The sequence below is a fragment of the Narcine bancroftii genome, chromosome 2 (genome assembly GCF_036971445.1).
Source record: "Narcine bancroftii isolate sNarBan1 chromosome 2, sNarBan1.hap1, whole genome shotgun sequence".
Lineage (NCBI taxonomy): Eukaryota > Metazoa > Chordata > Chondrichthyes > Torpediniformes > Narcinidae > Narcine > Narcine bancroftii.
Window position 1 is genome coordinate 145961341 of NC_091470.1, and position 25853 is coordinate 145987193.

General features: G+C 44.1%; 1 protein-coding gene across 15 annotated transcripts in view; it reads left to right on the forward strand.

The window, feature by feature from the left end:
- pik3cd (phosphatidylinositol-4,5-bisphosphate 3-kinase, catalytic subunit delta) overlaps positions 1 to 25853 on the forward strand; it is a 206798-nt gene that overhangs the window by 39005 nt on the left and 141940 nt on the right. For 5 of the 15 annotated variants that reach the window (XM_069918426.1, XM_069918424.1, XM_069918428.1 and 2 more), the window contains exons 1-4: positions 14218 to 14557; positions 14647 to 14738; positions 14938 to 14977; positions 15754 to 15923. The exons of 2 other annotated variants lie outside the window; for them this stretch is intronic. The gene's annotated coding sequence lies outside the window, so the exon portion shown is untranslated. Of the gene's footprint in view, positions 1 to 14217; positions 14739 to 14937; positions 14978 to 15753; positions 15924 to 25853 lie in introns of those variants that run through there. 8 more of the 15 variants (XM_069918434.1, XM_069918423.1, XM_069918420.1 and 5 more) reach the window with 8 other exon arrangements.

The following is a 25853-nucleotide window of genomic DNA, read 5'->3' on the forward strand; positions in this document are numbered from 1 at the left end:
GCCACATTTCGGGCTCAGGCCCTTGTCTGGAGGAAGACCGTGGAAGCGACTCTGGGTGAGTGCATGGTCATCGAGATTGGGAGCAAACAGGGATGACAGAAGGGGAGCAGAGAGAGCAAGAGAGATTCTCACAGAACTCCCCTTGGAGAGCAAAGGAAAATTTTGTCAGGGTAGGCCACCCCTTGAAGAGTTTTACAGTAGAAGGAGGAAAACATGAAAGTCTGCAGAGGAGGAGATTGAAGTAAAGACACAATGCTGGAGAAACTCAGCAGGTCAAATAGTGTCCTTTATATTAGGAAAGAAACATAACCCCATCTTTTTAAAGGAGACAGGCTCATGGATGCAAGAAAAATAGAGGGTGAGAAGGTAGGAAGAGTTTAGTATTTTTTAGTAGGAATATTTTGGTTGGCACAACATTGACAGCCGAAGATCCTGTGCTGCAATGTTCTCTTCTAAGTCAACTGGAGTTGGGTTCATTCAAATACATTTAAATGTGTTGGGTTCCTGGCTGTCTGCTGTACTACACAGATGAGCACAACATTAGTGTTGTAGGTAAGAGAGATAGAGTACTGCATTGTACAACAGGGAGGGCTCCCCTGGCTGATTTTAATGTTGGATGTTGGAGGCAGCTTGGCTTAAGGGTATCAGATGGTTCCTGAGCTCCTGGGGTTAAATAATGAGGAAATTTAAGGGACGTTTGATTGATGTTTTCAAGGTATCAGTAGGAAATAAGAGGATGCAGAGAAAGATTGTGCGAGCTGGTTGAGATGTCAGGGATTAGGGAGCAGAGGCAATAAGTTAAAGGCTGGCCTTGCAGGAATGTGTTGGAAATATTTTAAAAAAATTAATGTGGAGGCACAGCACAGTAACAGGCCTTTCCAGGCCAAGCCCACACTACCCAAATACACCCATGTGACCAATTTAACCTACTGATCCAGTATGTTCAACTTTATCTGTAATCTGATCATACCAAACAACCTGACGAAACAGGGTTCTCCAGTCCACAGTGCAGAACAGAGCAAAACACACTACAAACAATACATAAAAATAAGAGTCATGGAGAGTTGTTTTAGCAGTCATTCAACATTCTCGCTGCCTGTGGAAAGAAGCTGTTTCTCAGCTGGTGGTGCTGTCTCTATACTCCTGTATCTTTTTCCCAACGCAAGTAGCTGGAAGATGCTGTGTGTGGGGTGGTCAGGGTCCTCCCTGATTTTGCAGGTTCTCTTGAAACAACAATCCCAGTAAATGACATCAGTGGGGCTAAGGGAGACCCCAGTGATTCCCTCTGCTGCTTTTATGGTCTTGCAGATTGACTTCCGATTCGATGCTCTACAGCAACTGTTCCACACTGTGATGCAGCCGGCCAGGATACTCTCGATAGAGCTCCTGTAGAAGGTTGACAGAATGGTGGCTTTGCCTGCCTCAGCTTTCTAAGGAGGTGCAGTCACTGTTGTGTGTCAAGGAGAGGCCACTTCTAAAGTGGACCCCGAGGAACTTGGTATTCTCTACTCTCTCCATGACCAAGCTATTGATGTGTAGTGGAGGGTGGTTGTTCCTGATCCTCCTTAAGTCCATGATCATCTCCTTCGTCTTGTTCACCTCGAGACACAAGTCGTTCCTCTCGCACCATGTCACGAGATTTCCCACCTCTTCTATTTTTTTTAAATGTTTTATTTTTCACACCACAAACCACATTGACCAAGATACATACATTTTCCTTTTCAAATATATACAGTGTCATTTTCTTCCTCCCCCCCTCCCATTTCCCAACTCTTCTCTGACGCGCAACTCATCGTTGTTCCTGATGAGGCCGACTACTGTCATGTCATCTGCAAACTTGATGACACTGTTGGAGCTGGATCTGGTGATGCAGTCAGTGGTCAGCAGCGTGAACAGGGGCAGACTGAGCATAAAAACCCCTAGGTATGCCAGTGCTCAATGTGGCGGTGCTTGACATTCTGCCACCAACCTAGACAGACTGCAGTCTTTCCGTTAAGATGTCCAGAATCTAGTTACAGATTCCTTTGAAATGAAATAGTTGATGGTTGAAATGTCAAGCTCTTTTCCTTAAATGATGATAAACGCTGCTCCTGTTGTCAGTGATCAACCTGGCGACTGGCCTCCACTCCCATCTGGTGCCACATGGTTTCCAGCTCTGTTTCCCAGCCTCCCATTTTGGGCCCCACAATAATAGAAAATTCCACACCCAGATTCATCTATTTCTGTTGATCAAAGGATCTGAAATTGACACAGTACAGCCACCATATTAATTTCTCTGATGACTATAATCATGGTTCACTGGTGGTTCACATTGTTTGATTGTCAGTGGTCAATGAAGGGCTTTAAAAACCTGTTACTGGTCACAAGGAGAACATGCAAGCTCTGCTCAAAGAGCTCCAGAGATAAGGATTGGATCTGGGTCTCTCGAGCGGTGAGATGACAACTGAGATGTCACATTCCCTACCAGTGTCAGTGACCTGTGAAAGGGTTGATCTGGCACTTCATGGTCTCCTGCCAGTACCCACCACTGACAGGGTGCCCTGTTCTCCAGTCCCTCAGCTCAGGCAACCTTTCTCCTCCATCTCTCCAACTTTCCTCCGTAAAACCACCCATCACTTTACATTGCATGAGATCATCCTTGTGATGTTTGACTGGAAAACACTGTCCTGATCAGAGTGGGGTTAGAAAGCTATCCTCAAACCATGCTGTTGAATGCACGTTAGGGCAGTGTCAATGCATTGCTTCAGAGAGGAAGCCAAAAGATGCAAGTTTCAGAAAAAGAGTGCAGCAGTTCATATGTTTAGCAGTATGACAAGTCCCCAATGAGTGCTGGCATCTTGAGGATCTTATGGAGATCTTGGTGAATTGTCAGTGGCCATTGTGTCCATGGACACTCAGTGTAATCAGCTAGATCATAAGCCAACCAAATCTAGCCACATCCCTTAAGAGTCTCTAGGTTCTACATTGGCTCCTCAGAAGTCCCAGAGACAGAATGGAAGTCTCCTCAATCCCAATGGTCTGTCCATGAAAATGTAGTTCATTCCCAGCTCCAAACCTTTCCATGTCCTGAAGCACTAACTGCTCCTTTCCTTCCTATCATTGCCTGATCCATTCCTTTTTATTTGAACTTTTTTCTGTTTTTTATTTCAGACTTTCAATCCCAGAGTAGTTTGTATGCAAGGAGCAACAAGCGATTGTCCTGAAAGTCTACTCTAACGTTAGTTTCAATGAATTCTGCAGTAACAGAGGCTTCAAGTTGTCAAGAAGCCTCAACAAAATGAATATAAAACTTGCGACCTCATGGCTAAGTGTCTTGGCGAAGATGGAGTCAGTGAGGGTCCAAGTGTCCTCCAGGAAGGCTATGACATCCTGCTGTTTTTTTAGCCTCGATTTGTTGCACCAAGTTCACAACCCATTTGATTGTTCTTTTCTTTCAAAACATTATTTACTTTCAAGGTGCAAATTAACGCAGGTACCAGAGACTCTAGACTTCACAAGGGTGAAGGGGAGATGAGGAGGTGTTTCTCAGAGACGGGCATCATCCAAAAGGCACCATGCCCAGTGAGATTAGTCTGTGGAGACCCAATGAATGGCTCTCTCTCTCTCCCTTTCTCTCTCTCTCTCTCTCTCTCTCTCCTCTCTCTCTCTCTCTCTCTCTCTCTCGTTGCTCTTCCCAGCATTAAAAGGTGACCAAAAAATTCTAACCAGCACATTGCTCCTAGCAAGTCCTCAGCTCATCTTTGCCAATCTTTTTGGGTAACCCTGAGAAAATAACAAATGGTGTTTGTATGACAGCTAATATTGGAATTGATAGAATTCTGTTAAGCAGAGCTATTAAGGGAAACAGACAAAAACAGTTATTACTTGGTAGAATAGGTTGAAAGGGTTGGACGATCTGACACTGTAGGGGATTTAGTATCAGGTGGGATTTGAGATGTTGATCATTAAAAGATGAATGATGAAGAACTACTAAGAGAGTGCACCTGTGTATGATGTTGAATTCATTGCCTATAATGCAGGGCTGAGTGGAAAACATAATGTGATCACTACCCGAGCTGTAGTTTAGTGAGTGTTGTCTTTTTTTGGAACAGATACTGCACGGTAGCAGGTCCCCAGCTCACGTCACACAATTACACCCATTTGACCACCCAGAGGAAACTCGCACGGTCACGGGGAGAACAGGACCAGCGGATTGCTGCACTGCAATACTATTGTACCAACTGCTGCTTTAACCATGCCACTCCACAATGTGATTCTATCCATTGTTAATTCCCACCAAAGGTAATGGAATTGGATGTCTTCGGATGGCTTTAACTCACAATTGGAGTCCAGTAATTTTACACTGATATACAAGGTGGGAGAAGTTAAGCCACCGGTTTAGACCTCACCTGGAGCATTGTGAGTAGTTCAGGACACAACATTCCAGGAGGGCACTGGATACCCTCAGAACTGGTCAACAATCTCCAAAACCTGGGGCTCTGCATCCTCCTCTGCAGCTGGATCCTCGACCTCCTCGTCAGAAGACCATAGTCAGTATGGATCAGTAACAACATCTCCTCCTCAGTAGCGATCAACACAGGCACACTTCAAGGATGCACTGCTCTAGTTGGAATAAACCCATGGCTGATTGGCTAGGCACAATTCAAATGCCAACTACAAATTTGCTGATGACTCCAAAGTCTTCGGCAGAATCACAGGCGACATTGAGGAAGTGTACAAGAGGTCAGCTGGTTCAGTGGTGCCATAACAACAATCTTGGACTCAACATTAGCAAAACCAAGAAGAGGTGGACCAGGAAGGGGATATCAGGAGATCACAAACCAATCCTCATCGAGGGGTCAGCAGTGGAAAGGATGAAGAGCTTCATGTTCCTTGGTGTCGACATCTCTGAGGATCTGTCCGAGGGCCTCCATGTTGATGCAACCACAAAGAAGGCTCGCCAGCATGTATACTTCCATGAGGAGTTTGAGTATGTCACCATAGCTTTTTGCAAATTTTTACTGGTGAACTGTGGAGAGCATTCTGACTGGTTGCATCACTGTCTGGTACAGACGTGCCAATGCAAAGGACAGGAAAAAACTACAGAGAGTTGTGAACTCGGCCTGTGCCATCACGGGCACCAGTCTTCACTCCATCAATGACATCAACAAGAGGTGGTGTCTCAAGGACCACCACCATGCAGGCCATGTCCTCTTCACTCTGCTACCATCAAGGAAAAGGTACAGGAGCCTGAAGATGAGCACTCAGTGGCATAAAGACAGTTTCTTCCCTGCTGCTATTAAATTTCTGAATGGACAACCACATACACAACCTCATTTATTGCACTAATTTATTTACTTTTAAAGGTAATTTTACAGCAATGTTTGCATATAACGCTGCTGCAGAACAACAAAGTTCCTGACAGGTTCTTGCCAATAAATTCTGATTCTGATCATGAGGGTTGATTTACCAGATTTACCGATCAAGTTCAAGTTGTAAAGTACAACTGGGCGAAACAGTATTCTTAGGTCCTCGGTGTAAAAACACGCAAACACATCTCTAGACATGGTGCACATATTTATAAGCTATTTATAAGCAGTGCATATATAAAAATAAATAAACATTGTGAAGTAAATAGTAGAGTCTGGGAGGGTTTTGTGGCAGCGGTTCTCTGAGGGTGAGGTTATGAGGAGGTTGGGTTGGATTCCCTGAAATTTGACTAGTCGAAGAGTAATTTAAATTCTCAATGTATGAAACAGAAGTGATTGAGTCAATGGAGGGGAATTATTTCTGCTGTTTGTGGGGAGTCTGAGAGCAGGAGGTAGAATTAAAACTCACAGCTAGCAAATGTAGTACATGCGTGCCTCGAAGTAAATCACAAAATCCTGTAGACACCGTGGGTGAAGTAAAAACACAAAATGCTGAAGAAGCTCAGCAGGTCAAACAGGCCCCTCCCTTTACGTAGCAAAGGCAAAGATACAGAACTAATGTTTTGGGCTTCACCAGCATTTTGTGTTTTTACTATTTATATGCCTAAATCATTATGGAATCACATATCAAGGTTCCCGATTGAAAAATTGAATATCTATGTTTTCCCTTGAACTCCTAAAAGCTCGAAAACATGAATGTATATGATGTGGGGTATGTTCTGAGGCGTTGCATAAGATGTTAATCACACTAATGCAAGTTGCTTGATGATGGAAGAGGAAAGAACACAAACATTTCTCTACTCCTTACTGAGTGGCTCTTGGTCATATCCAATTGGTTACATAAATGCTTATCCATATCTAAGGAAATTTAGCCTCATTAGTCTTCGACATTTGATTCTGCACCATAGGGAAGCACAGTTGTTGTTGACCCTGTTCCAGCGTCGGTTTTCTCCGGAGGCTCTGGTTTCGTCCCACCATTTAAAATGTACTGGGTGTAGGTTAATTGGGTGGCACGACCAAAAGGGCCCGTTACCATGTTGTATGTCTAAATTTAAAATTGAAATTTATATAACTCGTACCCTCTAAACCAGGCAACGCCTTGGTAAACCTCTGCTGTACCTTTTCCCAAAGCTTCCTCAACCTTCCTGCAATGGGGCGATCAGAATTGCCCACAGCATTCCAAATGCACCCCAGCCAAAGTTTGATACCCTTCCACCATGAAGTTTGCTTCAACTTTCACGATCACTTAGTGCCGGCTAGTGGTCGTACAGCGCATTGCAGGTGTAATGCTCTAACGTGCTGGAGAAACTCAGCAGGCAGGACACGCAGCATCCAAAGGAAATACATTAAATTTAAATGGGAAAATTAAATTAAATTTAGACATGCAGCAAGACAACAGGCCTTTATGGCCCATGGCACCCAAATACCCTAATTAACCTACACTCCCCTCCACCCCGGTATGTTTTGAATGATGGGTGGAAATTGGAGCGCACGGAGGAAACCATGCAGACACGGGGAGAACGTGCAAACTCTTTACAGACTTTGGCACTATAACCCATGCTACCCCACGGGTAAGCAACGTTTTGGACCTGAGCCTTTTGTCAGGAATAATCTGTGGGGGGCACGGCGAGTTTATTTCTCTGCAGTTGACGTTGGAATCGCGGTAAGGAAAATTGTGTGAGGAAGGAAAGGATTGCCTCATCTCTTGCTAGTGGGCAATAGGTAGTTAACCAGGGGTTAACTCCACAGGCGGCAGGTAGCATGGAAGATGCCTGCATTCTCCAGGCTTCCTGTGGCCCATCACTCTAACTCCACAGCCCATCACTCTAACTCCACAGCCCACTCTCACTCTGAGCTGCGTCCTCTCTCTCCTGCTTTGAGGACCAGTCTAAGTTTGGTGAATGCATGTCATCTTTGGCCTGGGCCTTGCAGCCTTCTGACTCAGAGTTTTGCTGAAAGGTTTTGGCCTGAAACATTGGCTATTCTTTCTCTCCCGGTGATGCCACTTGACCTGCTGAGTTCCTCCAGCAGATTTGTTCCTTTGCAGTGGTTTGAAATGGTTCTGGTACCAGAAACTCTAGCCATGTGGTGTGGTCTCAACATCCTGGATATCTTCCAGTGAGCGATTCTTCTGACACCTCCTACAATGTCTGGAGCATAAAGGAATAATCACCCCTTATCTGAATGAGTGCAGTGTCAATAACTCTCAAAACACACCTTACCTTCCAGCTGGGCACTCTCCATTAACGACATTAATATAGACCACTCCAAACTCCGTTAAACCCTTCCCCTGAGTCTCTCCCTTTCCTTGCCTCTCTTTCTCCTTTCCTCCAACTCCCACCCCCTTCCCTTCCCTCTCCATTCAGAGAGCTCACCCTCTCCCCATCACCTCAGCTTTTTTGTCTTCTACCCTCCCACCTATTACCCCTTACCATGAGCTTCTGCTCCTTCCCCTCCTTCCCTCTCCTCCTCCTCCTTCCTCCCCTCACTGTCTTATTCAGACATCTGTATGTTTTGATTATCACTGACCAAGGGCCCAGGTCCAACATGTACTTCAAATGGATGCTGGGTGATCTCCTGGGTTTCTCCAGCACGTTTTGTATTGCATTCGACCCTAGCATCTGCAGATATTTTTGTTTAAGTCAAAATGCATCTCAATTGCCACCCATCAACACCCACATACCGTGTAGTCTCCTCGACATCAGAGAGACTAGGCACAGACTGAGAGATCGCTTTATTGAGCACCTCGGCTCTGTCCATCTCAATAGCGTAGATCTCCCAGTGGCCACACATTTCAATTCCCCATCCCATTCCCTTGCTGACGTGTCTGTCCATGGTCTCATGCGCTGCCAGACTGAGATCACCAACAAATTGGAGGAACAACACCTCATCTTCTATCTGGGCACCCTCCAACCAGATGGCACTAACATCGACTTCTCTGGTTTCCGTTAAAGCCCCCACCCTACTTCTTTCCCCATCACCTTCCCCCAGCTCTCTCTCTCTCTCTCCCCTTTTCTCTCTGTCTCCTTTCACAGAGCCAAAATCAATTCTCACCTTTCCTCTTATCAATCCAATTAACTCCTTTTGTTGGTTTGGATTTTTCTCCAGCCAGACAAGTCTTTATTTTAACACCTTCCTGTCCTTTGGTTATACTTTAAAGAAAGCCTCAGGCCCAAAATGTCAGTGATATATCTTTACCTCCAATGGACGCTGTGAGACTGGCTGAGTTCCCCAATATTTCTGTCTGTTTTTACCCTCATACCTTTACTCCCTCCACCAACAGCACACAATGGCTTCAATATGTAGGATTGCCTGCTCTGGCCATTCGGATAGGATCTCCCAAATCCAAGAAGGACAAGGGCAAGGAGGCATCAACGTTCCTGGGTTGAATTTCTGGGACTCCCTGGCCAATAACACCATGGGATCACCTTCATTAGAGGACAGCAGTGGTGCAAGAAGGCAGCTCACTCCCACCTTCTCAAGGGCAATGGGGAAGGGGAATAAGAGTTGGGCTTGCATGCTGTGCCCAGATTCCAGAAGTGAATTTTCAAATAATTTCATTGATATATTTGTTCAGTTAATAACAGAATTTAAAAGAAAAATGACATTATGACTTGCACATGCTAGAAAACAAATTTAAATGTCCCCAATTGGAATTATCAAAAATTATTTTTCGGGTTTTGTGCATGAAGTGAATCTCAGACCCACTGGAGGGCAGCAGAAACTCAGTGATGGGTCCAGAACTAGAACCATCGGTGCAGTGCACAAATTGCAGGTGAAACTCAGCAGGTCACACAGAAAGTGAAGAGTAACCGGTGTTTCGGGTGCCCTTCGTCAAGGTATGAGCAAAAAGCAGGCAGGCACCTGAATCAAGAGGGGAGAGGAGGGAGGAAGGAGCAGGGAGAGGAGTAACGTTGCTTACCCTTTACTTCCCATGGATGCTGCATGGGTTGCTGAGTTTCTCCAACACACTTAATGTGTTGCATTGACCTCACCATGTGCAGATTTTTTCCCAGAAATGGCAGGTCTTGCGTTCTGAACTCACCGACCGTTCTCCAGATCTGGCTTTGAAGATCAAGACCTCAAACTTCCATAAAACCGTCTTGCATGCTTCTGAAACATTGCCTACCAACAGCACTCAGAGCACGAGAGTTGTCTCTGCACAATTGGCAGTCACAGAGACCGAGTCAAGGTATAGGCCTTTCAGCCTATTTTATGCATGCTATCCAAGTTAGCATTCTGGGCTAGCCCCATTTGCCTGCACTTGGTCTTCGTGAAGATGCAACAGCGACCACTTCCTGAGAAGACTGAAGCGGGCGAGGTGACCAGCCACAATCATGTCGAGATTCTACAGGAGCTCTATCGAGAGTGTCCTGGCCGGCTGCATCACAGTGTGGTACCGATGCTACAGAGAATTGGATCATAGGACCATCAGAGTGGCAAAGAGGATCACTGGAATCTCCCACCCCCTGCCATCGATGTGATCTACCGGGATCATTGTCTTAAAAAGGTACGCCAAATCATTGAGGACCCCTTCCACCCCACACACAGCATCTTTCATCTGAGATACAGCAGTATCAGAGCCAGTAGCACTAGGCTGAGGAACAGCTTCTTCCCATGGGCAGTGGGAATGCTGATCGATGAAATGAACTGCTCCCACTAACAATCTGAAACTATACTATTTATTAAACAATATTTATTTATTTTTAAATATGTATATTTTCCTGCATATGTATTGTTTGTCTGAATGTGTTATGTCCGGTTGTATGTCTGCGTGTTTTGCACCAAGGCCCGGAGAATGCTGTTTCATTGGGTTGTACTTGTGCAATCAGATGGCAATAAACTTGTACTTGATACCCTTCTTCCTTTCCTGTCCTTATATGTGTCCAATGCCTTATGAATGCTGAAATTGTGCCCATGTCTACAGGAATTCCCTCTGTTAGCTCATTCCAGACAGGGGCCACCCTCTGAGGGCAAGAGGTTCCAGTTTGCAGCCACTTTTGGTGTAAAGGTTTCTCCTCACATCCTCTGTAGATACTTGTCCTGAAACTTTAAATCTTGTCTCCTATCCTTGCACCACCCACTGATGGGGAATGCTTTCTTCTATTTACTCTCTGTACTCTCTCTCTCTCTCTCTCTCTCTCTCTCTCTCTCTTTGGCTTGGCTTCGCGGATGAAGATTTATGGAGGGGTAATGTCCACGTCAGCTGCAGGCTCGTTTGTGGCTGACAAGTCCGATGCGGGACAGGCAGACATGGTTGCAGCGGTTGCAGGGGAAAATTGGTTGGTTGGAGTTGGGTGTTGGGTTTTTCCTCCTTTTTCTTTTGTCAGTGAGGTGGGCTCTGCGGTCTTCTTCAAAGGAGGTTGCTGCCCGCCGAACTGTGAGGCGCCAAGATGCACGGTTTGAGGCGATATCAGCCCACTGGCGGTGGTCAATGTGGCAGGCACCAAGAAATTTCTTTAGGCAGTCCTTGTACCTCTTCTTTGGTGCACCTCTGTCACGGTGGCCAATGGAGAGCTCGCCATATAACACGATCTTGGGAAGACGATGGTCCTCCATTCTGGAGACGTGACCCATCCAGCGCAGCTGGATCTTCAGCAGTGTGGACTCGATGCTGTCGACCTCTGCCATCTCGAGTACTTCAATGTTAGGGATGAAAGCGCTCCAATGGATGTTGAGGATGGAGCGGAGACAACGCTGGTGGAAGCGTTCTAGGAGCCGTAGGTGATGCCGGTAGAGGACCCATGATTCAGAACCGAACAGGAGTGTGGGTGTGACTGTAATAAAACCACTGAAAGCTGTGGAGACAAAATTTAACTGAGAAGTTGTATGAGGTGCAAGAGTAACTGAATTAAAAATTTTAAACAAATGTTCTTTTTCCCACAATTTCCTCATCGACTCTGCAGCAGTTCAGATAGTGTATATATCACACCAAGTTGGGAGAATTGTGAGCAGTTTGGGCTCCTCATTTAAGAAAGGATGTGCTGACTTTTGAGAGGGTTCAGAGGAGGTTCACAAGATAATTCTAGGAAGTAAAGGGTTATCATATGAGGAGCGTTTGAAAGGCATAGACAGAGTAGATGTAGAAAGGTTGTTTCACATGTTGGGAGAGTCTACTCGAGGACAAGGGAGCACAACTTCAGGATGAGGTACATTTAGGACAGAGATGTGGAGGACTTTCTTGAGTCAGAGGGTGGTAAATTTCTGGAATTTGTTGCCACAGGCAGCCATGGCGGCCAAGAAATTAGATGTATTTAAGGCAGAGATTTGCAGGTTACTGATTAGCCAGGGCATCAAAGGTTATGGGGAGAAGCCCAGGCAGTGGGGCTGAGCGGGAAAGTGGATCAGCTCATGATTAAATGGCAGGGCAGACTCAACGGGCTGAATGGCCTATTTTGCTCCTGTGTCTTACGGCCTTATGATCTTTAGAATGTACAGTGGAATGAATGAACAAGACATCAAATGTCATAAATTTTAATTAAATTGAGAATGAAGTGTTGTAAATTTATACAGTGATGGTTACAGCTGCTTTGCAGCAAGATTGTTGGCACATTTACAGACTATTTAACGGGGATCCATAGTTAATGGGCTGTGAAATTGTGAAAATTCAACATTTTGATTTCATTGTTCTCCTGAAGTGTTGAATGCTTTTAACCAAAGTTAAAAATAAAACTCAGCTCTGATGGGCTGCCAGTTTGCTGCAAGCCTGCCTTGAACTGCTAGCAAAAGCCGAGTGCGCTAATGTTCCAAAGTTTAGATATCAGAACCTAATCAGTGGCGTAAGCCATGGCACAGTGGGTTGCATTCTTGCCGACAAGTCCAAAGTTTGGGGATTCAAGTCTCAATGCAGGAAGTTGAATACCAAATCCTGTGTTAATGTTCCAGTGGAGGATGTCTCTCCTGCTGCTGCCGCTATCATGAATCCATACCACCCAGCACACGCTCTGTTCTCGCTGCTGCTATAAGGAAAGAGGTATGCCACAAGACTCACACCACCAGGTTCTGGAACAGCTGCTCCCCCTCCACCATCAGACTCCTCAGCAACAAACTCAATCAGGTCTCTTACTTTTATACTTTATTGGTTTTTTATCCTCTGTATTGTTCAGTTTGTTTCTATTTATTTTATTTGTTTACATATGTACATTGTGCACAGTTGCTTTTTGAACTTCTAATTAGTGGTAATGCTGCCTTGCTCACAGGAGAAAGGATCTTAGGGTTGTATGTGATGTCATGTATGTACTCTGGCAATAAATCTGAATATGAACGGAGATGTTTTACCAAAACAATAAGTAAAGAATTATCGCAACAGAGTCCAATATTCTGAAACATGGATAGCATTCCAACTAAAGGCCTTGGGCGAATGATATTCCATGTTTCTGAAACAGGCTTATATGAAGGTCTTCTCTACGTTGGATGAGCACAGAAAACTTGTTACACTTTTCTGTAGAAGTTCAGCAAGCTTCCTTCTGGCTTTTATTTGTCTTTAACTAACATGGCCATCATTTCATCCTGTCTGAGAGACTGGCCAGGATACAAATTGTTGCACTACTGCCCAATGCTGCTACCACAAAACATCAAATTTCATGACTTGTTCATGACAGTAAATTCTGATTTTGTTGACATTGGAGTCCTATGTAGATTATATTGGATTGGGTGAGTGTTGGTGATTATATTAGAGACTATGTGAAAGTATTGTTTATATTGAACAGGGAGGGTATTGATTATATTAGACACTGATTGATGGGTGGTGATTATATCAGAAACTGTTCATTTATTGTGTGAACATTGGACATTGTGTTAGGTTATTGATTATAAGGACAGTGGGTGAGGGTATTGATTACATGGGACATCATGTTAGGTTATTGATTATTTCAGAGAAGGTGAGGGTATTGATTCTGTGACACTGGGTGGGGGTATCAGACAGAGGGTCATCTTTCTGGGACATTGGGTGAGGGGTTGGTTCTGTTGGACGCTGTGTGTGATGCCCCTCTGTCTGGGACACTGGGCGAGCACTGTCCCTCTGTCTGGGACACTGGGCGCGCACTGTCCCCCTGCCTGAGACACTGGGCGAGCACTGTCCCCCTGCCTGGGACACTGGGCGAGCACTGTCCCCCTGCCTGGGACACTGGGCGAGCGCTGTCCCCCTGCCTGGGACACTGGGCGAGCGCTGTCCCCCTGCCTGGGACACTGGGCGAGCGCTGTCCCCCTGCCTGGGACACTGGGCGAGCGCTGTCCCCCTGCCTGGGACACTGGGCGAGCGCTGTCCCCCTGCCTGGGACACTGGGCGAGCGCTGTCCCCCTGCCTGGGACACTGGGCGAGCACTGTCCCCCTGCCTGGGACACTGGGCGAGCGCTGTCCCCCTGCCTGGGACACTGGGCGAGCGCTGTCCCCCTGCCTGGGACACTGGGCGAGCGCTGTCCCCCTGCCTGGGACACTGGGCGAGCGCTGTCCCCCTGCCTGGGACACTGGGCGAGCGCTGTCCCCCTGCCTGGGACACTGGGCGAGCGCTGTCCCCCTGCCTGGGACACTGGGCGAGCGCTGTCCCCCTGCCTGGGACACTGGGCGAGCGCTGTCCCCCTGCCTGGGACACTGGGCGAGCACTGTCCCTCTGTCTGGGACACTGGGCGAGCACTGTCCCTCTGTCTGGGACACTGGGCGAGCACTGTCCCTCTGTCTGGGACACTGGGCGAGCACTGTCCCTCTGTCTGAGACACTGGGCGAGATGACCCTGTCGCTGGGTCAGTGCAGAGCGCCCGGCCTCTCTGGCTCCACACTGCGCCCTGTGCCCGGGTCTGCAGCTCCTCCTCGCCGCCGGGTTCCGAATCCGCACATTGCTGCACTTCCGCTTCCCAGCCGCTGCCTCCATGTTTGTTTGTGCTCGGGTCGGGTTGGAGCAGCGGCCTTGGTCCGGCTGCTAGCGGAGAGGGGGCAGCGGCAGAGCGGGGACCGGGCAGGAGCGGAGCGGAGGCTGGGCACCGCCGGTTTCTCACTGTCCTGGGCGATGTGAGCGCTGGGAAGCCGCGCCGCCGGCTGCTCCTCACCGCCTTCCTCCTCCTCCCTCCCCCCCCACCCCCCTCCGTGATGTCCGGCCGTGCGGACACTGAGCGCATCCTCCTCTGATCGGCAGCAAGGCTCCGTGTCAGTCAAGGTAAGCGGTGACCCCGTACCCACGGCGCAGCCCGGTGCCGGTCCCCGTCAGCGTCCCGGACCCAGTTAGTCTTGCCTTTCATTCACCAGGGCTGAGCTGCTTCCCTCCGGGATGGATGTGACCCATTGGTGCGAGTGACTGAATCAGCGTTACATCTCCCCCTTCTCTCAGTGTTGACCCAGTAAGTATTATTGGAGAAATATCCTCCTGCTTTGTCAAATATCCAGTATAGATTTGTCCTGTGTATGTTGACATTATCACTTTAACCAGGAAACAATGCAAACTGACATTGAGGACCTCGTTTCAAATTATACCCAATGTCAAATTTTAAACCATAATTTGTCTGCATATTCATCTACTTTTAATGATATTTGTTGCAGATTATTTACAACTGAACTGCATTTGGTGATGCCACATGAGGTGAGGAGTCTTGTTTTTTTTTAAATCAATGGGAAGAGCTGTGACGTTGTTCATCCTGAAAATGGTCTGTTTTTGTGTCAGAAAGCTCTCCCAAGAGTTGTTGTGCATTAAATTGAAGGACACTTCAGCTATGTCTGGTGTGGCAGACTATATTTTATATTGTATATAGATATGTTTTAAAGGAGATAAATTGTAGCAGGTTTTTTACATAAATGACATACAAATCCAGAAGTCTCTTTCAAGATTCCTGCAAGCTTGGTAGCCAAAACAGCAATCAAGTTACCGTCATGCAAAGAAGTTAAACAAAGTTACTTCATCAGAATAAGATAAATATTAACTCAGTCCACTCATAAACCGGGGTTTGATTTTATATTTGGCCTCACAAATGTCAGTGTGTGATTAATTGGGACAGGGTAGAGATATAGGCACAAAGTATTGGACTGGGACATTGCATTTTTGATACTTGGAATATTAGAGCTCATTGGAGATTTTATTGCATTTGGATCTGTATTTATTCTCTCCACAGTTCATGCTCATTCCTTTGATGCTTTAAATGATTCTGTGCAGAATTACCTTAATTTTTATATTTGTGCTTTATTTTTAATCAAAGGGACCTGGGGGTACTTTATGACATCCAAGGGTGCTCTATTCCCTATAGGAATGAAACACTAAGAAGTTGTAAAATCTGCTTTAATTTTGAGTTATGCGCCCAATCAATTGTTGCCTTTGGAAATAAGATCAGTTTCGGCATGCTGGTATTTATTATATCATTTCAGGGTTAAACGTATAACCGTTTACAGCACGGAAACAGGCCATGTCGGCCCTTCAAGTCCGTACCGGTTCACTTGAACAACTCCACTAGCTCCTCCGCAAATTCCTGAGGAAGTAGAGGCTTTCTTCATGATGCCATTCATTGGTGTGTTGGTTCCAGGAAAGATCTTCCGAGGTAGTGACTCCCAAGAACCTACTCATCCTCTATTGATGACAATAAAACAATCAAGTCATTAAGGTTGCAGTCTTCTATTTCCCTCTTTTGGGATTCTTGCTTGTGTTTAGAAGTGACATAGTCAGTTATTAGGCAGTTTTACTGCTGATACGGGATAGATGGGAAACTATGAGAAGTTATGCATGTGGGTAGAGGTTCGGCAAGTGGAGTACAATCTGGGTTTAACTGATGTCTCCATTTAGAATGCATAATGCTGCTCACTGGATCGAGATGGCAGAATGTACAGGGCAATTTGATCTGTTTCTGCATGAAACAAAATAAACATGCATTTACAGTAAATGATTAAGGACTCAAGTGGAACATCAGCCTTAAGTGCAAGGAGGGTGGAGACTGAGGGTAGGGATGATGATTATTTTAGCTTTCTTGGGTTGGACTGTGGATGCTTTGTAGTTTGAGGACTGAGAGGTGTTGGTTTTAGGCACCAAAGGAATTGAGATCAGGAGTTCAGGCAGAAAATCTGGACCATCCATCATTTTCTGATTGAAGGAAGGTGTGCAGCTAGCTTCTGTTTCTCACATTAAGTGTAATTTATATTGTGATCTACTGGTTCCTGATGGAACTGCAATGAAAGCAGTGGTAATGATGGAGAGGGGTTCAGAGATGTTTCTCCCATTCAATAAATCACAGTCACTTATTGGCAAGAATCACATGAAGGTCTGTTTATAAAATTTGAGGGGATAAGAAACAAACTTGGGAGAAAAGAAATTATTTTATCTTTAATGTTTTGTCTAACATTCATTGCAAATGTAAAAATAAGTACAGTAAAACCCCTGGCATCTGACACCTATGGGGATTGGTTAATGCCTGATAAATGAATTTTCTGGTTGCTTGAGATTGTGTGTTGCTTGATTGCTGAACTAACTGCAAGGCGTGCCAATTTTAAACTTACCAATATATTTTCTGTGATTTCTTTGCCTGATGCTTGAGGCTGGTTACTTAAATTCCAGATAACAGGGGTTTTACTGTACAATGTAAATTTTGGGTAAAAGACATTTTAAACTTTTCTTTTCCAAGGATTCAGCACACTGGGGAGAGGGAGAAATCTAAAAATTGTATCTTTTTTTCTGGAATTGAATTGCTACATTTCACTTCTCATTTAAAATATGCAGGTTTTGTTAAATTGTTTGCTAAAAGTTAGTTTGATTTGAATTTTTTTACAGAAATTTTTTTTTCTTTGAGAGGAATAAATATCGTCAAATCCGATTTTTGTATTTGGAGGCATAGTATTTAGACGGTATAATTTAAGATTAATTACAGATATTCTATGCATTCTTATGCAAATTTGATTGTGCTTGGTGCTGGCTAAAAAGATCAATATTTTGGTGACCACTAAAGTTCTGTTAGCTCAGTGTGTCACTTCATTTCTAGAATTACTGGCAACTGAAAAGGATTCATATTGAAGATGTGTTGTTGATGAAACTAAATTACGATGTCGCCTCACTGACTGTGACTTGTCATAAGATGATGAGATGAATTGAATGAGCTTTGCCCATTTATTCTGTTTACCACTAATGTACTATTTTAATTTTTTGGTTTCAAATATGGCAGTCATAGTCCTGTTAGTCATATTCGGTGTAGTTTTCTGGTAAACGTTTAAACTGATTTTTTTAAAATTCATTTTGATTATTATACTTTGTTTGGTCCATTTCCTTTCTTTGGTATTTCATGAACCTGATTCCTGTGGTACAAAAAGGAACCAGTTTTATTCTTGCCCATTACTTCCTTGCATTTCATGAGCACAGAATGTGATGCCCTAGATTACATAGAATATTACAGTACGGGCGCTTCAGCCCATGATGTTGTGCTGACCTCTTTATACCTAAAAAAAAGACCACATCTACCTCATAACCCTCTATTTTTCTTTCACCCATGTGCCTGTCTAAGAGAAATGCCCCAAATGCTTCAAGCTCCACCACTACCCTTGGCAATGCATTCCAAGCACCCATAATTCTTTGTATATTTTAAAAAAAGGTATTCTTAATAATCTCTACTAAACCTTCCTCCCCTCACTTTGTATGTGTCCTCTGGTGTTTGCTGCTCCTGCCCTGGGAAACAGGCGCTGGCCATCTACCCTATCTATGCCTCTCCTAATCTTGTAGACCTCTATCAAGTCTCCTCTCATCCATCTTCGCTTCAGAGGAAAGCCCCAGCTCTGCTCACCTTGCTTCATCAGATACATTTCTCAATCCAGATAATATCCTGGTAAATCTCCTCTGCACCCTCTCCAGAGCTAATTTGGAAGATAACCTCAGCTCGAAGAACTAGGGTCTCTGGTGGGAAGGGATGAGGGGTGTATCTCCCGTTGTTTCTTTCTTTGGCTTGGCTTCACGGATGAAGATTTATGGAGGGGTAAATGTCCACGTCAGCTGCAGGCTCGTTTGTGGCTGACAAGTCCGATGCGGGACAGGCAGACACGGTTGCAGCGGCTGCAGGAGAAAATTGGTTGGTTGGAGTTGGGTGTTGGGTTTTTCCTCCTTTGTCTTTTGTCATTGAGGTGGGCTCTGCAAGCGAAATAAATCACAAGGTTTAAAATTCTTCCTGTAGCTTTCTACCCAGCTCCTTTCCTTTCAAACATTCTCTCCCAAAATTTAAAATTTTCTGTTCTCTGGTCCAATTTACAATGTAAAATATTAAAATAAAGAGTGATAATATTTTAACCAACTTTACTATTAATCATAAAGATCCCTATTATTCAAATAAAACATTTTCAGAAGGCTGTCTACCTATTCCCTGCAGTACTCTGTCAAAGTTGAGATGGCTGATGAATAATGCACAGTCCCCCATTCACAGTGTGCTCTAAAACAATCCATCCACACGCTACCCGAAAATAAGAATCTCCTGCCAAGTGCCTTGACATATGGAGAATACATTCAGGAAATAGTGACTCAACATATTCTGCAGGTTATTAAATTATGAGTTGGAGAATTTTTCCTTAAAAGGTCACTAAATTAGATTCCTTGTTTCTTGTGTGTTCACGTTTGGCCAGAAGAGTTGGAAATCAGGAAATAAATTAAAGTTTTATTCTTTTATAAAATGCAGGATACTGTCAATTTGGTTGGCAGTGATTTCTTTTCTAAATCTGACTATCCTCAGGTTTTAAGATTGAGCCTGAATTTTCAAGCTGGGATTTCAAATGCTTTCAGCAGTAGATGAGATTTCACTGGGATGTGTGTGGAATTTAGATGTGCTGTGATTTGAAGAAGCTCCTTTGAAGAAGACCGCAGAGCCCACCTCACTGTCAAAAGACAAAGGAGGAAAAACCCAACCCCAACCAACCAATTTTCCCTTGCAACCGCTGCAACCGTGTCTGCCTGTCCTGCTTCGGACTTGTCAGCCACAAGCGAGCTTGCAGCTGACGTGACATTACCCCTCCATAAATCTTCGTCCGTGAAATCAAGCCAAAGAAAAAAGAAAGAAGAAAGATTTGAAGGGTGTACACACTCCTCCGTAACTGGACACCAGAAAATAGGGAGACCACCACCCTCCCCCATTTGAAAAGGATAAGACCCACAGAGGGGAGACCATGACAGTGGACCAGTGAGGGGCTTTGAGGCTGAAGAACACACAGGCAATGGGCTGTTGGCGACTCGAGGCTAGGAACCCACGCAGGCTGTTGGTGACTGCGGTCAAGGGACTTGCACCAGGCTGTGGACTGGCTCAAGTCTGGTTTAAGGGGTATCAGGTATTGGAACTGGGATGAGAGAGCAAGGGGGCACTGTGGGCTTCTTGATCATGAAAGATCGTGTAGCTGATTGGACTGAAGGCTGTGAGGTTGTAGGAGCCCTTGAGGCAAATCCATGGACATTCTATGACTCTGGTCCGGGTGGGGGGCGGGGGGTTGCCTCTCTTTTGCTTCTCTTTCTCTCTGTAAGGGGGAGGCGGGCAATTTCTGCTGATGCCAAATCTTTGTCTGCCTTTTGGTTGATGAGAAATTTCGTGCAAGATAATGTTTTCTATTTTATAATGTGGCAATAAAGAATCTTTAATCAGATGTAGATCATTAGGGAATGGGATGATGCCATTGCCCTCACGTGAAATAATGAAAAGAGAAATTCTAAAGTAATCCCACTGTGATACAAACCAGTGTGGAAATGATTGACATTACAGTATTATTGTTCAGCAGCCATGTTGCTTTGGAGATTTTAGCTCAATGTTTTAATTTACTTCCTTATTTGATTGCAACTTATTTCTACTAAAGGGGTGGAGCGGTTGGCGTAGCGGTTAGTGCAATGCTGTTACAGGGCCCACAATTGGGTTTGAATCCCATGCTATCAGTGAGGAGTACCCCAGTACGTTCTCCCTGCATGGGTTTTCCCCGGGGGCTCCGGTTTCCTCCCACCATTCGATATGTACTGGGGTTGTAGGTCAATTGGGCGGCATGGACTCGTGAGCTGAAATGCCTTGTAACTGTGTGTATGTTTAAATTAAAAAAAAATGATATTGAATACCACTGCGATTACATAAGCGGTTAGTAGTCATATAGTCTGGGCCAGTACCCCAGAAAGATTTGTGTTTCCATCAAGGAGCCGGAAAATTCAAACCTGTAAATGTATCTGGGATGAACCGTTAGTTGCCTGGAAATTGAAATTGGATCAGTGTTGCTAAATGGACATGAAAACCAATGGATTGAAGTAAAAACAAGTGCCAGAGAAACCCAGCAGATCAAATAGTGGACTTAGTATAGCAAAGATAAAGATACATCACCAATGTTTCGGGTTTGAGCCCTTCTTCAAGGTATGAGGAAAATGTGGCCAGGCGACTGGACAAAATAATGGGGGGAGGGGGCAAGGTGAGGATCTCAGGCCCACAGTTAGGAGGTAATAGTTGGACAAAGGAAGGAGGGCACAACAGCAAACGTGGGGGTGGGGGTGGGGGGGGGAGAAATGGCTCTGTGAATGGAAAGGGAAAGGGGTGGAAAGTGTCTACACACCTGCATGTTTTACTCCAATGGACCGAAGTTTGCAGCTGTAGAATCATAGAGTCATAGAATCATGGAAGTGGGCCATTCATCTCACTGACTCTAGACTGGCCTTCAACTACTAATCCTAAATTAATTCCATTTTTATTCTCCCCACCTTCTCATCAACTTCCTCAGATTGCACCACTCAGCCACATGCTGGCCATGATTTACAGAGCCAAACATGTTCTTGGGACGCGAGAGGAAACCAGAGCTCCCAGAGGAAGCCCAAGCTGTCATAGAGGGGAACGTGCAAACTCCTCTCCGACAGCACCTGACATCTGGATTGAACTGGGTTCTCTGGTAATGTGAGGCAACAGCCTGACCATGTACCTGGTAATGGCCTGGGATGCTGCCAGTCTCCTAAAAGCCCAACTGGTTCACAAACATCTTTGAGAGAAGATAATTGGTTTAATTTGGCCGACACAACAGTCCAGATCTTTCACATTCTCATTTACTCTTAGCTTCCTGCTGAATAATTGAAGAGAAATTAGGAATTGCCAAATGATGCCCCCATCCTTCAGAGGAAAAAAGAACACATTCTGGTTATTCTACTCTTCTAGGACGTTGGAGCAACTCCAGTGAAATCCTATCTGCGGAGAACATTCAGTTATGTTAATCCGACAAAACATTGCAATGCATCTTTTTCAAACAAATGCAGAAAATGGGAGGAAATCTGCCACAGATTACTCAAATAATTGTCCACACATTTGGTTTACAGCCTTTCCTCAATACCGATCAACAGCTCCTTAGCACATTCAAATGTAAAATGGAATATCCATGTGGTCCATTCAATGGTTATAAAAATCCCATGGCATTATTTGACGACATGGGAGGTTCTCTTGGTTTTTTATTAAAAAAAAAATGTAATTTTAGGCATACAGCATGATAACAGGCCATTTTGGCCCATGAGTCTGTGCCTCCCAATTTACACCCCATTAATCTCCACCCCAGTATGCTTTTAATGGTGGGAAGAAACCAGAGCCTTCAGAGAAAACCCATGCAGACACGGGGAAAACATTAAAATCTCCTTTCAGACTGCGCAGGATTCAAACCCCAGTCTGGTCCCGATCAATGGCGCTGTAAAGGGCATGCCAATGGTTTTCAAACTGGCCCTCTAAACTCACATTCCACCTGAAGTAATCCCCAAGCCATAAATGATCTGTGGTTAGTAAAGGATTGTTTCAAGTAGTAGGTGAGTGGGAAGGGAAAGTTGAGAATCACTGCTCTAGACCCAATTGTTACTGAAATATTTTGCTTGAAAAATATTGTCATTGGCCCATTTCCTTTGGAGTTGTGAAATTGTACATAACGAGTCAATTAGGTGTGATTAAAACAGGGGTTTTCAAACTTTTTCTTTCCAACCACGAACCACCTCAAGCAATCCCTTCCTAATCACAGAGCACTTACAGCATAGGGAATTGCTTAAGGTGGAATGTAAGTTCAGGGGGGCAGTTTGAAAACCATCGCACTACACCAACTGTGCTGCCCTGGGTTTACATTGAATCTGAGACTCATTGAGCTGTACAGCACAGAGAGAAACACTTCAACCCAACTCATCCTTGTTGACCAGGTTGCTGAGCTGAATTAGTCCCACACCCCTCCAAACCTTTTCACTGAAGTACCTGTCTAAATATCTATTAAGTGAATGTCCTTCAATCATTAACTGTACGAACAGATTAGGTTCGTTGCTGTTTTTCGGAATGTATTTGCTACTAACTTAACAGTACTGCAGCTCTTCAACCTATTCCATTCTGGGATACCTTAGGGATATGATAGGTGTTATATTGATGTGTGAGGCCATCTGAGAGATATTTGGTGTGGTTTAAGAAGAGTTTACACATGCATTTTTTTTCAGATATTAAATCTGCTTGTGATTGAATTTCACCCCTCACTTTTGTTTAAACAAAGAGTCTCAGCAAGTCATAATGTTTTCTGCATTTTCTGTGTTTAATTTCCAATTTCAAGCATCTGCTGTTTATAAATTTACGTTTGTGGTCTCAGAAATCATGAGGAGCAGGAGAACAGGCTGAGAAATCTCTCTGATCATCCGTACTCAATGTGTCATGCATTTTGTCCTCTGCTTTCGAAATTCAATTCCGTTGAAGTCATTGGAGTTGAATTTCTGATGCATTGCGTATGTGATACTGATCCAGCAACGACTTTCTCCCCACTGTATCTTGAAATGCTACATTTACTTTCAAGGAACTGCCTTTTTCCATCGTCAAACATCATGGACCATTTGGAATTGTAATTCTTCAGCCATTTTGCTTTAATTGCATGTAAATTGTAAGACCAATTCCAGGAATAAAATGCACATCCAGCAAAGATGTGTTAAATTACAAAAAACATTTCTCTTATGAGTTCCTGTCTGAACTTCCTTTTACTCTCTGGAGTGATTTTTCATCTCTGCGCCAGCTACTTTTGCAGAAGTTCTTGTGACAGTCACTTTCCGTAGTAAGAAATGGTAATAAATTTGTAACCAGATACAGTTCCCCCCATAATGTTGGGGACAAAGACACATTTTTCCTTTATTTTCCCCCTTGTCCCACAGTTTTAAATTTGTGATCAAACAATTCACATAAAATTAATCCCAGATTTTATTCAAGGTTATTTGTATACATTTTGGACCGACCATGTAGAAATTACAGCACTTTTTATTGATAGTCCCCTCATTTCAGGGCACCATCATGTTTGGGACAGTTGGCATCACAGGTGTTTGTGATTACTCAGGTATATTTAATTGCTTCTAAACTTTTGATAACCTTTGGAGTCTGCAATTACCATTTTTCAATGAGGACAAGAGTTGTGCCAATGAAAGGCAAAGAAGCCATTATGAGGCTAAAACAGTAAGAGACATCGCCCAAGCCTTTGGATTTCCAAAGTCAACAGTTTGGACCATCATTAGGAAGAAAGAGAGTGCTGGTGAGCTCAGTAATCACTAAGGGGCTAGTGTTCCAAGGAAGACCATCACTGCTGATGGCAGAAGAATTCTTATCATAATGAAGAAAAATTCCAAAACACTCTTCAGGAAGCACAAGCCTTCATGAACAGAAATATAAAGGTTTCACTGCCATTAATAAAGGTGGAATGCTTTGGATCTTGGGCAGTTCCTTTACACCTTCACATTTTGCTCTTGCCTTCTCTCTGATACAGGGTAATCTTAGTCACGTCTGTCCACAAGATCTTTTTCCAGAATTCTGCAGGCTCTTTTAAACACTTCTTGGCAAACTGTCATCTGGCTGTCCTGTTTCTGTGGCTATTTAGTGGTTTGTATCCTGCAGTGTAGCCTCTGTATTTCTGTTCATGAAGTCTTCAGCAGGCAGTAGGTCACTGACACATCCACACCTCCCTCCTGAAGAGTTTTAAAAAATATTTTATTTATAATTTTTTAATCATATGACATCAATTATAACATATTCATGCAGAAAGTATATAATTGAATAAAACCACCCCCAACCTCCCTCATCCACCCCACTAACACCCACCCACCTCCCCCTTCCACCTACTAAGGAAGAAGAAAGGAGACCATCACTTAAAAACAATATTCAACTTTTTAGCTGTGGAAACCAAGACACCATATCGGAGCAGATTGAGAGATTAAATCTTCAAACCGAACATTTTTAGATATGGGCTCCATACTTTTAAAAAAAAATGATATTTATCCCTCAAATTATATGTTATCCTTTCTAAAGGAATACAGGATTTCATTTCAGGTTATGGCCAAACATTTTTTAGAAACAGCCAAATGTAGAAATTCAATTCGATACATAGTCAATATTAATTCAAGGTTATTTGTATACATTTTGCATTACAATCAGTATTGTAGTCCTTAATTATGTAGCATTCACTTTAATCAGGTAATTCCTGTAATTTAGAAAATTTGAATTTAAACCCCAGTCACTGGGGTTGCATTAACCGTGCCACCATCATAATTACCCCCCCCCCCTCCACCCCCCCAAATTTCCAGATAAAGCCTTGTGAATATACTTAATACTAATAAAGACTTTTACTGGGCAGGGATAGGGAGACACTTTGGTGAGCGACATCGGCCAGCTCTTCATCCTGGGCACCGCCATTTTATTCAAACCCAACTTTATTCAGACACCAGCTGAGGGTGAGGCACAACCAGGGCGCTCCACTGACTGAATGTTTGCTCCCATCTTCACTAAGGGGTTGTGCATTGCTTTGGAGAACATTTACTTCTACAATTTTTAAACTTGTATTTACATTTTTATTCCCTAATAAAAACAACATTGTATCAAACAGAAGACTCACTTTTAATACTTTCTCCAATAAATAATTCCAAAACATCTTAACCTTAGAACGAATGTAAAAAAGTACCAGGATCAAACTTTAACTTGTTACTATTAACAACCTAACTTAACCCCCTCCTAATTCTAAGCACCTGTGAATGTAATGTGTGTGTAAGCTCAGAAAAGTTCTTTGATTCACAGTCCAATCTCACTTCTCCAATCAGGCAATTCTTACACTGTGCACAGAATTTAACATTTATGAATTTCACCAGGCTTCGATGCTTGAAAGGTCAATGGTTACCGCTCAGGAAGGTTCTTGTCGGTTTTCAGAGAGAGATTTGTTGCTCGTTTGACAAACTGATTCCTTCCGATCAGCCACTTCAGTATCTTGCCAAAGAAACTTGCCCATCAGGATTTTCCAGATGATAACCTCTTTCTTTCAGGTCACCACAGAGTTCCTTTTTGATTCCCTTATTTCAAGTGAAACATTATACAGCCAGCCATCTCCTCTTGAATGGACCACAAGGGCTTTGACCAGGCTGAACTAGGAACTCACAACCCATTCAAAATGGGGTTTTTCCACAAGCTTGCCAGCTTGTCCTGTTCCAGTCCCAGCTGCTGCTGCTGAACTGTAAAAAAACTAGAACTAAATCTTCT